Raw genomic sequence first — 14,092 nt, forward strand, 5'->3', positions numbered from 1 at the left:
TTGCAGTCATGTATTTGATATACTTGCCTGATTTCATTGTTTTAGCACAATGGTAGAAATCTACCATCCTTTTACTCTGTTAGTACTTATAATAATTTATATCTGTTAACTGTCTAATGGTTCTTTCAGCACATCTATTTTACATGAGAATGATGCTGGTTCAATAAATGCTTATTGAAAAATGTCCCCACCGTTTATTCTGCGTCTCTCTCAGCCAAAGTGAGCATGAGTGACTGAGCAAAAAGTAGTACACTGTTTCCACGATCCCTGATGGGACAGAGTTGTCATGTTCACTAGATGCCAAGAACTATTCTCTCCTTGGTAAGAGGGGCTTCTCGTGGCAGTATGAGCTAGCTGGTGAGCAGGCTAACATACCTGGTAGGGGTGTCTAGAATCAGTCTGACACCAATCCTATAGTGTATGTTGTCTAAACACGCAGATTCTATATAGGTTTATAGGACTCACACAACACTTGTAAATCGTCAGTGTTAACTCTAAATGCTGTGTTTCCTCCTTTGTTGGATGATCTTCACAGCTTGGAAGTGACCCAGTTTTTTACATTTGGAGCATCTACGGTTGATTATTCCCATATGTTGCTTTGAACCCCATCTGTAACAATCAGCTTTTGAGAATTAGGTAGAACATCTTTCCATTCTCTCGCCATTCTGCACATTTTTATTTGAGATGGCACACACAGGATCATTGCTGATATCTGAACCTGTAATAAACTTTATTTGAAATTTAAGATCTCTCAATAGTTTTAGCAATATCGATTAATTCAGCCAGTGTGGGATTCCTGCAAGCAAGCAATCGTTCTTGTATTTTCTGACTAGAACAATGAAAAAAACAAATTGGTCCCTTAAGTAAAGATCCAGATTCATACTAAATTCACATTTGACTGCCAAAATACTCAAAACTGGATATGTATTCCTTTATTGATTCATCACTTAATTGCTTCCTATGAAAGAAACTGTGACTTCTAATCATGAAGTGTGGCTGGGCTAAAAATCTTTTCTATAATATTTTTACAGTTTCAATGTATTCATCCCAAGGTATAAACTGTACCGGTGGAGGTTCACACTCTGGAAAATTGTCAAAAACTTCTAGACCAGCATCACTCAATAAACCAAAAAGTAAGCCTTTTTTCCTTTCATTAGAATACTTCTTCTCTTCAATGGCTACAATGTGGTTCTCAAAAGACCTGAATCGTTGCCTCCACTTAAGAGCAGGCTTCCCATGGTTCTGTCGAAATGTATCAATTCGCAATGATTGCCCTAAAGAAGCCATAACAATGTAGTGCTATTTGATGAAAACCAAAGCAAGAATAAAAGAAAAATCCTTTAACGAAAATGAAACACCCTCCTTTGATGAAAAGTATGAAACTTGAGAATCCATCACTTCTCCAAATACTTCCATAGAGCTATTATCAAGCCCATTATCACCGTTTTAGTGGCAGTTTTCTGCCGCTAAAGCGGCAATACTTTTATTGCCTGTCTTGATAATATGCCCCTCATTTGCGTAAACGTAAGTCTTTATTTTGTAGAACAGCATAAAGAGCCCATGAAGTGTCATGAACCATGAGCAGCTGCACCTGAACCGGTAAGTAGCCGGGGAAGACTACAAACAAAGTGACAGCTTGCACTATGGCAACCGAACTCCACATTGCCTCTATTTAAAAATAAAAACTATCGTAAAAAATGACACAAGCATTTAAAGCTACAGAGAGTTTAAGTATATGGCAATGCAGCAAGTAGTTAAAGATAATCACTTGTTTTCAGAGGAAGTAATCAGAACATCATCCTGAAGTAGTTATTGCGGTTACTCTGAAGTCATCTCATTTAAACATTTCACCCTATGGGTATATTTGGCGATGGCTTCAGATGACTTCAATAGATCTTTACAGGAATAGCTCAGCTGACATCAGTGGTTGACTTCAGAATGACTACAGGAAGAGATTCCTTTTTGACTTGGGAATTCCACTGTGGTGGCAGAAGATGCAATTTCTAAAATCAAAATCTGAAAAAAGCATTGGGTATTTGTACAGCAAGGCCTACTATACAAGAAGGGATTATTTGAATTACTCTGTCAGGCCTTGTTACAGCTGGTGCCCATAAACACCCAGACCCTGTAGCAAGGGTGAAATGTCCAACTGGGAGGCCTGCTTGTACTGAACGGAGGACAAACACAGAATGTTCTTCCTAGGTCATGAGTGCAAACGGCAGTCTTTGAGAGGTCTGTGCATACTGTACATGGCAGCTCATGGGCGGTCTGTGCGTACTGTTTTGCATCCAAGAAACACATATAGCCTGTGTGCAAAGGGAGGTCAGGACCCAGAATGTTTAACAAACCGTGAATATTTATTTGCACCAGATTACACATATCCTGGTGATGCTGCAACAACGTTAAAGTTATTCGAGGTGAGGTGTAGTGAAGTTAGAGTCTAGAGCCTAGAGTTGGTTGTGGGTATATCTTAGGCAGTGTGCGGGCGAGTGAGAGGAGACACTGATAGGGACTCAACGCATCACAGATCAGATCAACCATTCAGGAAAGCGGCACGACGATGGGGCGCTTCCTGCTGCTGCTGTTGGCTCTGGGATTCGTTCTCCAGGAGGGTGAGTACTCACAGACACCCCCTGCCATAGAGGAGAGAGGGACATTCTGCTCTCCGCCCTGCAAGAGTGTTATCTCCCCAATTACAAGATTATTAGCCCCTGCATGCAGATATATCCACTCAAAGGGCAGCAAAAGGGATTAATCATAAAGAGAGTGAAGACTATTTATTTGCAAACTGTTACTCTACGAAACATACTCTCTTTCAGAGAAGCACCTACTTTTCTAGGTTGGACTGGTTTGAACGCTAAAGTGGGATTGAGCAGTGGTAGGGAAGATAGTGCGAGGAGCACCACGCTTTAACTAGAAATGGTTGTAAGATTACTTAAAGTGAATGTCCTGCTCATTTTTGGAGGCGGCATATCTTTCCCTTTTGAAAAGAACTGTCACAGTTGGGCCCTGCTGTTAACTGTCTTTAAACGCATCATCAGACAGTGCACATTCAAACTACCAGAATGCATTGTGCTCTGGTCTGTGGCAGGTTCACTGCCCCCTGGTCTAATATAGTGCCGCTGTTGCCTGTCACCGGCAGGTGCAAAGCAGGACTCTGCGGCAGGTGCATTAATCCTCTGAGTTAGTTTACAGGTACCGTAGAGTGTGACCCGCAGGTTACCCCACAGAGCTCAACAGTGGGTGCATTAATCCCAAAACTCTGTCAATTACCTGGGATTGTAATGAGTGGCCTACAGGTTACACTCGGTTCGTTTGCAGGAAACAGATTAATCCCTGGCAGAAATTACTAAAATCCCATGTAATCAACCCCAAATGAACAGGCACAGATTACTGAGGTGGGGGCATCGACATGTGATGTACATTTAGGGCCTGGAATTTGTGGTCTACAGGATAACGTGGAGCTCTGTAGCCGGCGAAATCCGTCGGCTTGGAGCTTTTGATGCTCGGAACTGTACAACGGAGCAGACACCCCCTGAGCTATCTAGTCTAGTCTTGCTGCTAATGACTGAATGTATATTTAAATGATAACGGTGTTAGACGTTCACTTTATGAAGGGGGAAGAAGGATTAAAAGAACAAAGACCAGTAAGTGTACTGATTGCCACTTACCCTCCTCTCTCTTGCAGCTTTCGCAATCAAGTGCCAGCACATTCGTTGCGATGGCCGAAATCCCTGCCAAGTCAAAACTACATCCTGCCCTGGGCCTGGAGACGTATGCTATACATACATCGACACAACGATCTTGCGTGAGTTGAGCGTTCCCATGGGAGAGGAGGTTAGAATTGATACAGAACTCTCGAGTTGGTGTTCTGGCCCTGTGATCCTCCTGGTTTGCCAGATTTAGAGAAAACAAAGGGCTGGGTGACCCTGGGTGGTTTTGGATGGGAGAGTTGTACCCTGCCTTCTGCCTGGGCCTCAGGAGTTGGACTGGGCCACTGAAGGTCTTGGTCGAGTCTATGATTCCTTCCTCCAAAGCAGGACAGGAGATGGCTGGGGCATAAGGAGATTAAGTAGCGCTCTGAAGCAGCAGACTGTTGATGCAGCGTCTCCTGTTGACCCTTAGGACGGTTAGCTCTTTGCTTTGTCCTCCTGCTCCAGCGTTTTCATTAGAGCCTGACGACAGTGGGGACTGTAGAATTCATTTTCATGCATCGTTCTCACATGGAAAAAGTAGGCATGAAAATCAGAAGAGAGGAAGGACATCTTTCGATATCACTACCCTTCGCACCAGAAACCCCAAATAGGTGGTTGGATAAGAACGGAGTGTGAGAGTAAATATAGGAGGGAAGGAGAAACATCAGCTGTTTGGACCACAGTCAGCTTACAGGTATAAAGCAACAAAAAATCAAAAGGGAATGGAATGGTGGGTTCTGGGGGGATATCAATAGGAAAATTCTGTAGGACCCTCAACCGCTATTTTCGGTCAATAGTATATGCTTTGCCTCTGACGTATTAGTATTTCGTAGCATCATCATGCCTTATTTCCTTCACTAAGAGGTAATCGCTCTGATTAAAGAGATTAGCTGGGATCTGCATAAGAATGTGTGATTTAAAACAACCTCTTATCTAGAGAGAGAAATGATTTATTAAAAATCTAGATAAGGGTAAGGTTAAAAACGGGAAGTGGATATAATGTGTTCCTCAGATCGCATAGTAAACAAGCATTAGCTATGCAATAGGTCTCGCATCTGCGAGAGTTTAGGCTATTAGTATTGCAAATGACAATGCCTTTAAAAAACCAAAAACATAAATAAAAGTCCTTCTCATTTACAATGGCAATAGCTCAAAACTTCCGTAAATGTGAGACCAATTGTATTGCAAATGTTTGTTCGGAATAGTTCTCTATATTCCTACAACCTCACATTCAATGTACTCGCAATTGAATGTACTGCATATCATATGGGTAAACAAAAAAACACTAAGAGGCATATTTACAATAAGTGGCGCATCCCTGCATATCAGCAGGGATGCGCCACTTATTGTGCGCCATGCCTCCGCCACCATGGATGCGCCGCATTTACAATGCGGCGCAACATGGGGCAAAAAACGGCACAGACGCATTGCTGGAGTTTCGTCGCAAGCGCGACGCAACTCCAGCAATGCTTTCGGAGGCCCTATCTTGTTAATGCTACGTCAACCCTTACGCCTCCTTCAAGCAGGCGCAGGGTTTTGACGCAGCATTGGCCTAAAAGTGACTGAGTGAAATCTTGTAGATTTCACTCAGCCACTTTTAGGAGGTGTTCCTGCGCCGGAACGCCGCCCCTCTGCGCAGGAACGCCTCCTTATGGCAGAGGGCTTTACAACGTGACGCATCTCTCAGATGCGTCACGTTGTTAATAGCCCGCACAATGGCGCATCTTTTGCGCCGCCGCTGCATCACAAAAGTGACGCAACGGCGGCGTAAAAGAGGCGCAAGGGGCTTGTAAATCTACCCCTTAGCCTCCAGTGACGAACGCACATATGGAAGTACCTTAACACGTTTTAGAATAATTTTCTATATTCCTACCTACCTCACATTTAATGTAAGAGCAAAACCATTTCAGATATTTCATAAAAGTAGTTTACCTATATCTCACTGTGGACCTTTTAGCGGGTGCATAGAAAGATCTATCGTACCTGTTTTCTTCTCTCCCGAGCTTGTGGGGAAAAATAGGAACAGCTGATGAGCAGCGAGCGCTCTGATGTTAAACAAATGGCGTAGTCAGAACTGCCCATTGTGAAGCGCTGCAACATTTGGCCCTTTGTTTACACCTGTGATACCTGAAATACCTGTCTGGGAGCCATGGGTGAGCCACGTCCCCGGCCCAGCAGGCAGACAACATAGATCTTCTGTCTTCGGTGGCTGGGAGGAAGGGTGGCGACCACAGACACATTAAAAGGGATTCGAGGCACCCTGGCAGAGGTAGAGGCGGGAAGTGCCCCCTCATGCAGTGATGCAACAACCACCGAAAATAAAAGCTTTCACAAGGGCAGGGTTCCCCTGCAGAAAGAGATTCTGGCTTGGGAGGTCGCGAGAAACTGCAGAAACTGAATTCAAAGAAAGGTTTCTCCTGACACTTTCCGATAGACACAATCCATACATAGTAACAGCATTTGTTAAACTCCCTCTAATAAATAACAATTGAAAAGTTAGGTAGAGGTCTTTTTAGATCTCCTGAAGTAGTGGAGTCGGTCGCTGGGAAAAGCTTTGGTATAGCGAGGAGTTGTTGTTGCAACAAGCGGGGAAGGAGAAGGAGAGAAGCTACAGTCCAATACAGGCAGGTAAGAAATGAAGTATTGCGTGTATTTCAAGTCAGGGAAAAAAAAAGAAGGTGAAAGAAAAAACCAGAACACTCACGTCTGGGAGAAGGGCAGCAGAGGACAAGAAGTTCTCCCGAATAATCCAAAACAAATGCCAGCACAAGAAAACTGTACTTGGCCGGTGCTCCTCAGCAATAAATGGAAGTGATCTACTAGCTGAACAAAGAATATTGAGGCAGCAAAGTTGAGCGACGTTGGAGTGAACCTATCGTATGTTGCAGGCAGGACTACAGTCATTTTATTAACTCCAATAGGTCTTGCAGACTGTGCATGCCCACTGCAGGCTCGACCTAAAAATGGTCTACATGTTTCAGCCCACCTGTTGTGTAGCATATTAGAATCCAAGCGTAATTTACTGATTCATGCCCTTATATAGGTATAATTCACATTGTCCTTATACAGACGTAGAAATCATACCCATATTTAGAAATAACCCATCCAGTCCTAAAACAAGCATGGCTACTTCCACTTGTTCCAAAAAGCCACAACGATTTCTTGGAAAACTCGGCTTCAGCCGTCAGGGACATCCCCTTGCTTGAATATTGATTTGTCCTAGAAAACATGGAGTTTTCAAAGAACTACCATTCCGTTGGGGTTCTTTGATGATGTTATTATGTCCGACTTTACGTCAAACCAGGCACCTTCAAGGTGTAAATATGCCTACACTTGCCCTAGCAAACACACAGTGGTTTGGAGCAGCTCGACTATCTACTCGCCCAACGCAGCTCGCTACAGCAAGTGCCGAATGAAGCCGAACCTCCAGCTGAGGCACTGATCAAGAAGCTGTGCTTTCTCTCGCTGAGAATCCAGCTCCAGTGTTTCCAAGCTCCCCTCGCGGGGTGTTGGGAAATCGAGTCCCGAGACAGAGATACCGGACCTCCTTCATTCTAAAACCATGGTATGAAGCTGATTAAACCCTAAGAGAAATCTTGGTTAGATTCTTGGCAAAGAAAACTAAACATATGCTACACCTCACTTACTTCTTCCCTCGTACTAGACTTAGGTTAGGTACATTGGGGTGGGCGTATTTTAGAAGCACCAGTTGACTACTTTTAGCCTTTGTTATTTATATATATATATTTATCTATGGTTTAGAAACCATACAATGCTTTTACAGTATTATTTTATAATACTCTTCTTACTGTACTCATTATACTTTGCTACCAGTATTACGATTGTAGCAGTTCACTTTACTTGCATAAGAAAGAAGACTGTTCAATAAACCCTTTTATTGAAAACGCCAGTCTCTCTATTTTTCTGCACCTCTGATGAAATGAAGCATACACGATTGACTGAGTAAAATATCTATCTATGGTTTCCATGACTCTGAAGGTCAGTTTTATTCTTGGGGAAACAAAGTTGTCGTGTTTATGCGGTTGTCAGAAACAAATCCCTTCTTGTGTGTTCAAGAAAGTTTCTAGTGACCTCTGAGCTAGCTGGCACTCACAATTAAGTCTAATATATTTGATAGAGACCTAATCAACCTACGTCCTACGTCAAATCTATTAGATATATTATTCCAATGCGCAAAGCCTATTGGGAATATAGGAACTACATTACATGGCGCCCAACATTTGGTAAGGCACTAATTTAAAGCTAGATACTAGAGTAACTCAGTTGTGCTTTTCACAGAGACCCCTTTTTCCCGTAAAATACTCCAATAGTTGTCTGGAGTGGATAAAAGGATAAAATATCCGCCATTACTGAGTAGGACGAAAATCCTATGTATTAGTTTTTGGTTTGATTTAATGTTGAAGGATATAGTGTTCTAAAATATTGTGCACCTTATCTTTGTGTGCTTGAAACTTGCTCTGCAAACTTTTATTAAACAATGTTGAATAATGGCGACAATAACGCAACCGGTGGAGCTGCAGTAACTGCAAACCAACAGGGTTTAGACGTTACAGGTTTCCAAGAAACCGACCCAGATACTATAATCATCCTGGAAAACTTAAGGAAATCCATCACGATAAAGCTTATAACAAATGGCCTATCACCTAGGGGTTGTAGGGTAATTTTTGTCATAGAGGCACACAAATATCGGCAGACAGAGGTATTCTATTCATGGATAATCTTCCCTGAAGCAAATGCAGTATCGCATATGTTTCCCTTCTACAAAGCAGAGGATAATCCAACGGAATACATTCCTTTCGAGGACATTGAAATTCCATAACTTACCAAGAGCATCAGCGCTGGTTTATTTATTATTTAAAAAATTTATTTATTGGTTTTTCACAAAAAACAATATCTTAGCAAAGCAGAAAAAGAAAGAAAATTCAAGACCCCCCCCCACCCTCCCTCCACCCCTCATAACCAATAAAAGCCAGTGGCACAGGTACAAAGAAACACCAAAAGAAGATCAAAATAAAGAATGTAGTAACAGAGCAATGTACCTAAAAAGGTATTGTAGGCTTCTAATGACCCTACTATGTCTCTTGGTCCCCCTGCCCTTGTTGATCAATCCATTTGGAGAATGCCCCCCAAACTTCAAGCCCAGTCCTCCTTTTCCTTCGTCCTTTCTTGGCATATACAGATTTTTCTAGATGGTATGTAGCAACTAATCTAGCCAACCATTGTGCGTAGGCGGGAGACTCAGAGTCTAGCCATCCGGAGGAAACGCAGATCCTCCAAACTGCCATTGCAATAAAAATCAGCCCTTCCTCCTTTACACTTGAAGAGTCAGATTGTGTTCCCAAAAGAATGGTCGTAGGATTTAAGAGGATTGGTTGATTTGTTATTTCACCAAGTAAGTTCTGTATTCTGAGTAGGGTGGAGTCAATAGTTGGGCATGTTGCAAATATATGTATAGAGTCCGCCCCTACCTCAGAACAACGTGGGCATAGTGTTCCTCTCCCAGATCCCCACTTGATGATTTTACTAGGTGTCATATAAAGAAAAAATATAGTTTTAAAATGTTGTGCCTGTAGTTTGGCAGAAATTAGGATTTGTTGTGATAACCGCAAGGAATTATAAAAAACACTTTGAGGGGAATCAAGTTTGGTGTGCCATTTGGTAGCAATAGATTCTAAGTCGTCTGGGGATTCTTTATTTAATATTTGATAAATACTTCCAATACGAGCAGTAGTAATATTCCGGAGAGTATTCATAAGCTCAACCTCAGCAAATCCGCTGGCTCCTCCCACTTTCCTAGAGAGGTAGTCGTAAATGGCCATGTATTTAAATAGGTCTTGACTTTTTAGTTTTAATCTAATCTGTAAGGTCGAAAAGGATTCAATCCCCCTAGCTGTTATAAGGTCCCCTAGTTTTATTATCCCTTATTATCCCTGCTCTATACCATTCAGACAGACAGATAGGATGAACTAAATATAGCAGGTAAGTTGTTGTTGTTGGTTATAGGGGAGTAAAAGTTAAGTCTACCAATTCCAAGGATTCTCCGGACATGGCGAAATACTTTGTAAGAGTTCATTAGCGTCTTAAATTTAACGCGATTGTTGTATCCATAAGTTGTTTCACGGATTAAGCAGCTCCAGTGTTGTTCCCCTAACAAGGACCGAAAGGGTGAGGGTAAAGACGGTTCAGCTCCGCAGGTGGGTTCTCTTAGTAGAACTGAACTATATTGTAGAACTGCCGCCCAATAGTATATAGTGATGTTAGGAAAAGCCCATCCCCCTCTATCTTTCGGTAACGTGAGATGTTTTAGTGCACGTCTGGGCTGAGCGTATGCCCAAATAAATTGGGTGAAGATTTGTTGAAATTTAAGAATATCTTTTTTACTGAACTCAAGGCGTATACAACGAAAAAAATAAAGTAGCTTAGGGAAATAAGTCATTTTGATGACGTTGCACCTGCCGACCAGCGTTAGGTGTAAATTACAAAATTGTTTTAATGCTTTCTTTGTCTGGACAGCAAGGGGAGCCAGATTGGCTGTGACTATTTCCTCTAGCCCGGGTGAGACCAGTACGCCCAGATATTTGGCCTTTGGCACCACTCTGGCGTCAGTCCAGGTAATTTTGTTGTTTACTAGAATCTGCGTTTTGTTCTTATTTAGGGCATACCCGGATAATCTCCCAAATTGTGGGCCTCGCTTTCTAGTGCCCGTGTGGAATTGGCAGGATCTGGAGTGGTGATGGCGAGATCATCAGCGTAAGCCAGGATTTTACAGCTGTTTTGGAAATATATTACTGGAGAGATGTTTTGATTTTTCTCTATTTGCTTGATAAGGGGGTCTAGATAGAGAGCAAACAGTAACGGGGAGCAGGGGCAGCCCTGCCTGGTGCCTCGTGAGATTTTAAAGGGCTCCGTCAGTTGTCCATTTATGGTGACATTAGCAGTTGGATTGTAATAAAGTGCCTGCGTCGCCTGCATGAACCTGCCCCCGAACCCCATACTGTCCATTACCCTCCAAAGGAATCGCCATGAGACCAGATCAAAGGCCTTTTCGGCGTCGAGTAATATAAGTGACATCGGGTCTCCGGCTACTTGGGCAGCATCAAACAGAGTAATAACTCTCCTGACGTGTTCGGTGGTCCCCTTCTTGGGTATAGAACCTTGTTGCCATTCTGAGACAAGGGGTTCCACTATTCGGGATATTCTGAAGGCTAAAACCTTAGAAAATATTTTGGAATCGCAATTGATGAGAGTTATTGGTCTACAAGAACTCATGTCTAGTGGAGATTTATCCTTTTTTGGAAACATGGAGATTCTAGCGCTGGACCAGGAGGCTGGGGGAGAGGCTCCGCTGAAGATGGATGTAGTTACCTCTGTAAATATGACCTTGATTTGATTGGCAAAGATTTTAAAGAATTCAACGGGAATGCCGTCAGGGCCAGAAGCCTTCCCATCAGGGAGACTATTGAGGGCATCCAGGATTTCTTCCCATGTAGGGGTAAGGCCCAAAAGCTGACTATCCTCTAAGCTAAGCTGACTTAGTTCGATCTCACTGAGATAGCCAAGGATCTCTCTATCTAGGGCATCGGCCGTGAAGCAGCTTTCTTCCTTATTGGCATAGAACTCCTGGAACCCAAGCCGAATAAGATTAGGATCCGTAACCTCTGTACCTGAAGAAAGTCTGATTGTATGGATTTCACTGGAGGTAGTTTGTTGTCTCGTCCTGACAGCTAAATGATGCCCAATGTTGTCACTACACTCATAGGTCTTCTCCCTTGCCGCTGCCCACTTAGCCGCGATTTCTTCCATAAACACCGCCCCTATTTCCGCCCTGGCCAAAACTGCTTCATGCTGGACAGGCTGACAATCTAATCCTACATGGATTGCTTGGGTTAGCTTTATTTCTATATTTTTTAATTTTTCTTGGAGATCCTTGACCAGATTTTTTTCCGCTCTTTTTTTCTGGACGGAGAACCTGAGGGTCTCGCCTCTGATCCCTGCCTTTAAGGTGTCCCAGACTGTCATTTGGGAAGCGGAGCCAATGTTTATCTCCAGGAACTCCTGGATCCATCCTTGCATGTGATTAACATAGCTAGAGTCGTACAATAAAGCTTTTTCAAAGCTCATCTGGAAGCCTCTCTAGATTGCCCAAACTCCTTTATGGTGAGTATAAGAGGGTTATGATCGGACATAAAACGGGGTGCAGTATCTATAGTAAAGCTGGTGGCCAATGATGCAGAAACAAAAAAGTAGTCCAGTCTAACCAATACTTGATGCGGGGCCGAGTAAAAAGTGTACCCAGGTTGTAAAGGGTTTTTACTCGCCCAGCTATCTATCAGTCCATGAGTCTGGATAAGGTTGGTTAGGGCTTGAAAGACTTGGGGCTTCCTTCCTTTATATCTCCAGGTTGTATTAATAGCCCAGTCGCCAGGTAGGTGTATATAAAAATCCCCACATAGCACTATCGGGGTGGGCCAGTGTGCTAATTCGCTGGATACTTGATTAATGACCCCAGGATCGTCATCATTGCTCCCATATAATGAACAAAGGGTAAAAGAAAATGTATTAGGGAGTTGAATCTGAGCGATGGCCCACCTTCCTAGTGAATCTGATTTGGTACGTGGATACTGATAGCGAATCTTCTGTCAGTTAAGATTCCTACTCCCTTTGTTTTTGCTCCTTGTGTGGTAGAACCCACTACTTTAAACCCTAATGTGTTTAATAGGTGTATTTGGGACTGTTCTACATGGATTTCCTGTAAACATATGATGTTCCCCCCAAGTGTCCGCAAACCCATGGCCACCTTTTGTCTCTTTGACGCGTCATTCAAGCCACAAACGTTGAGTGAGACAATTCATAATGGTTCTAACCTAGCCATCTAAAGGGTACACCGATGCCCGTTTGAATTCCATGAGAAAAAAAAATGAAACACATCTAACCATAAAGGTTTGTGTGTGTGTGTGTGTGTGTGTGTGTGAAATTAGTACCTGTGTGTGCATCCTTTGACCCTACCCACCCCACCCGCCCCTCCCCCCGGACCCCCCCTTGTGTGAGCAATCAGGCCAAGCCTGAATGATGGTGGTCAGTCATAAGCCACAGCCACTGGCCACACCAGCCGCTTAAAAAATAAGAATGCATGACTGTAGTCATGTGGTCGGCCATTGGACCTGCCTTTCGTGCCCTTGTAGCTTCCGAGTTGTAATCAAGTGCTCAGCTTAAATAAATGGGTGCGTAATTTATTTCATGTTACAATCTTCCTCCTATTCCTTTCACACCCCTTTCCTCACCAGAGGAGTCAAAGTTCTAAGAGGAAGTAAAAAGATGAGAAAGGAAGAGAAAAAAAAAAAAAAAAAAAGGGGAAGGCAAGAGAAAATATACCCAAGAGTATATGCATACACAGTAGAGACTATATCTATCAGTGAATTTCCTCCCCTCTAAAAGAAAGGGATAGCATCAGAGTAGCATCAAAGTAGCCAATCAAATCATTATGTCCCTTTGTGTCCTTTCTTGAGCTTAATCTCTTCCAAATACTCTTTGGCTTTAATTTCTGATGTAAAGACCTTCGTAGTGCCATGCAGGATAACCTTCAGCCTAGCTGGGTTCATGAGATACACCTCCGCGCCTAGTTGTTGTAAGGGAGAAATCAGCTGTCGCAGATGCCATCTGCTCTCGACAGTCTGATGGCAAAAGTCCGGTTTGGAGAAAAAGGTAATTCCATGAGCCCCTTTTTTGGAATTGGGGCGAGCCTTGTCATACACCAGTTGCCTCAGGAGAAAGTTACCAAAATATACAAGATAGACCCGAGGCTGACCTTCAGTTGCATTGCCGTTATTGTATTGCCTTTTCAGAAAGAAGGGAAACCGGTGAGCACGCTGTGCTTCGCGATCCCAGTCCCAGTCAGAATGCTCTGGGAAAGAGTCTTGCAGTAGCTTGACAATGAACTGCCTGGGGTTTTCCCCCTCCTTTCCTTCTGGAATCCCCAGCAGGCGCAGGTTATTCCGGCTTTGCCGGTTTTCATGCTCCTCCATTTTCACCATCAGATCCGTAAGGCTAGCAGAGTTGGAATCAGTGGCCTGTTTGGTTGCCACTGCTTCGGTTTCCAGTTGTTCCGTCCTAGCCTCGACCATGCCCACTCGCTCGCTGCTATCTGTACAAGTTTTATTCAGCCGTCAGAGACCACCCTGTAATTTCTTTGCTGCTTTCTTAGCTGCTCGATTCTCACCTCTCACCTCCTCCTGGAAGTCTTTAAAATTGAGTATGGCGGTAAGTGAGGGCTCCATTGACTCATTAACTTTGGTTTGTAGCTTTCTTGGGCTGCGCCACTGTGATTGTGATTGTGATTGGATCGGTTCATCTTCTTCTAGATGATAGGATATCTGCGA

The 14,092-nt window shown here is 43.3% G+C and overlaps 1 long non-coding RNA gene across 1 annotated transcript in view; it reads left to right on the forward strand.

Moving 5' to 3' along the window:
• The first annotated feature begins 2,432 nt into the window (after positions 1-2,432).
• The window catches only part of LOC144774802 (uncharacterized), a 354,573-nt gene continuing 342,913 nt past the window's right edge, over positions 2,433-14,092 (forward strand). The window contains exons 1-2 of the long non-coding RNA XR_013600529.1: positions 2,433-2,612; positions 3,689-3,808. This is a non-coding gene — a long non-coding RNA (uncharacterized LOC144774802). The remainder of the gene's footprint in view (positions 2,613-3,688; positions 3,809-14,092) is intronic.

The sequence above is a fragment of the Lissotriton helveticus genome, chromosome 1_1 (genome assembly GCF_964261635.1).
Source record: "Lissotriton helveticus chromosome 1_1, aLisHel1.1, whole genome shotgun sequence".
In the NCBI taxonomy this organism is placed as follows: domain Eukaryota; kingdom Metazoa; phylum Chordata; class Amphibia; order Caudata; family Salamandridae; genus Lissotriton; species Lissotriton helveticus.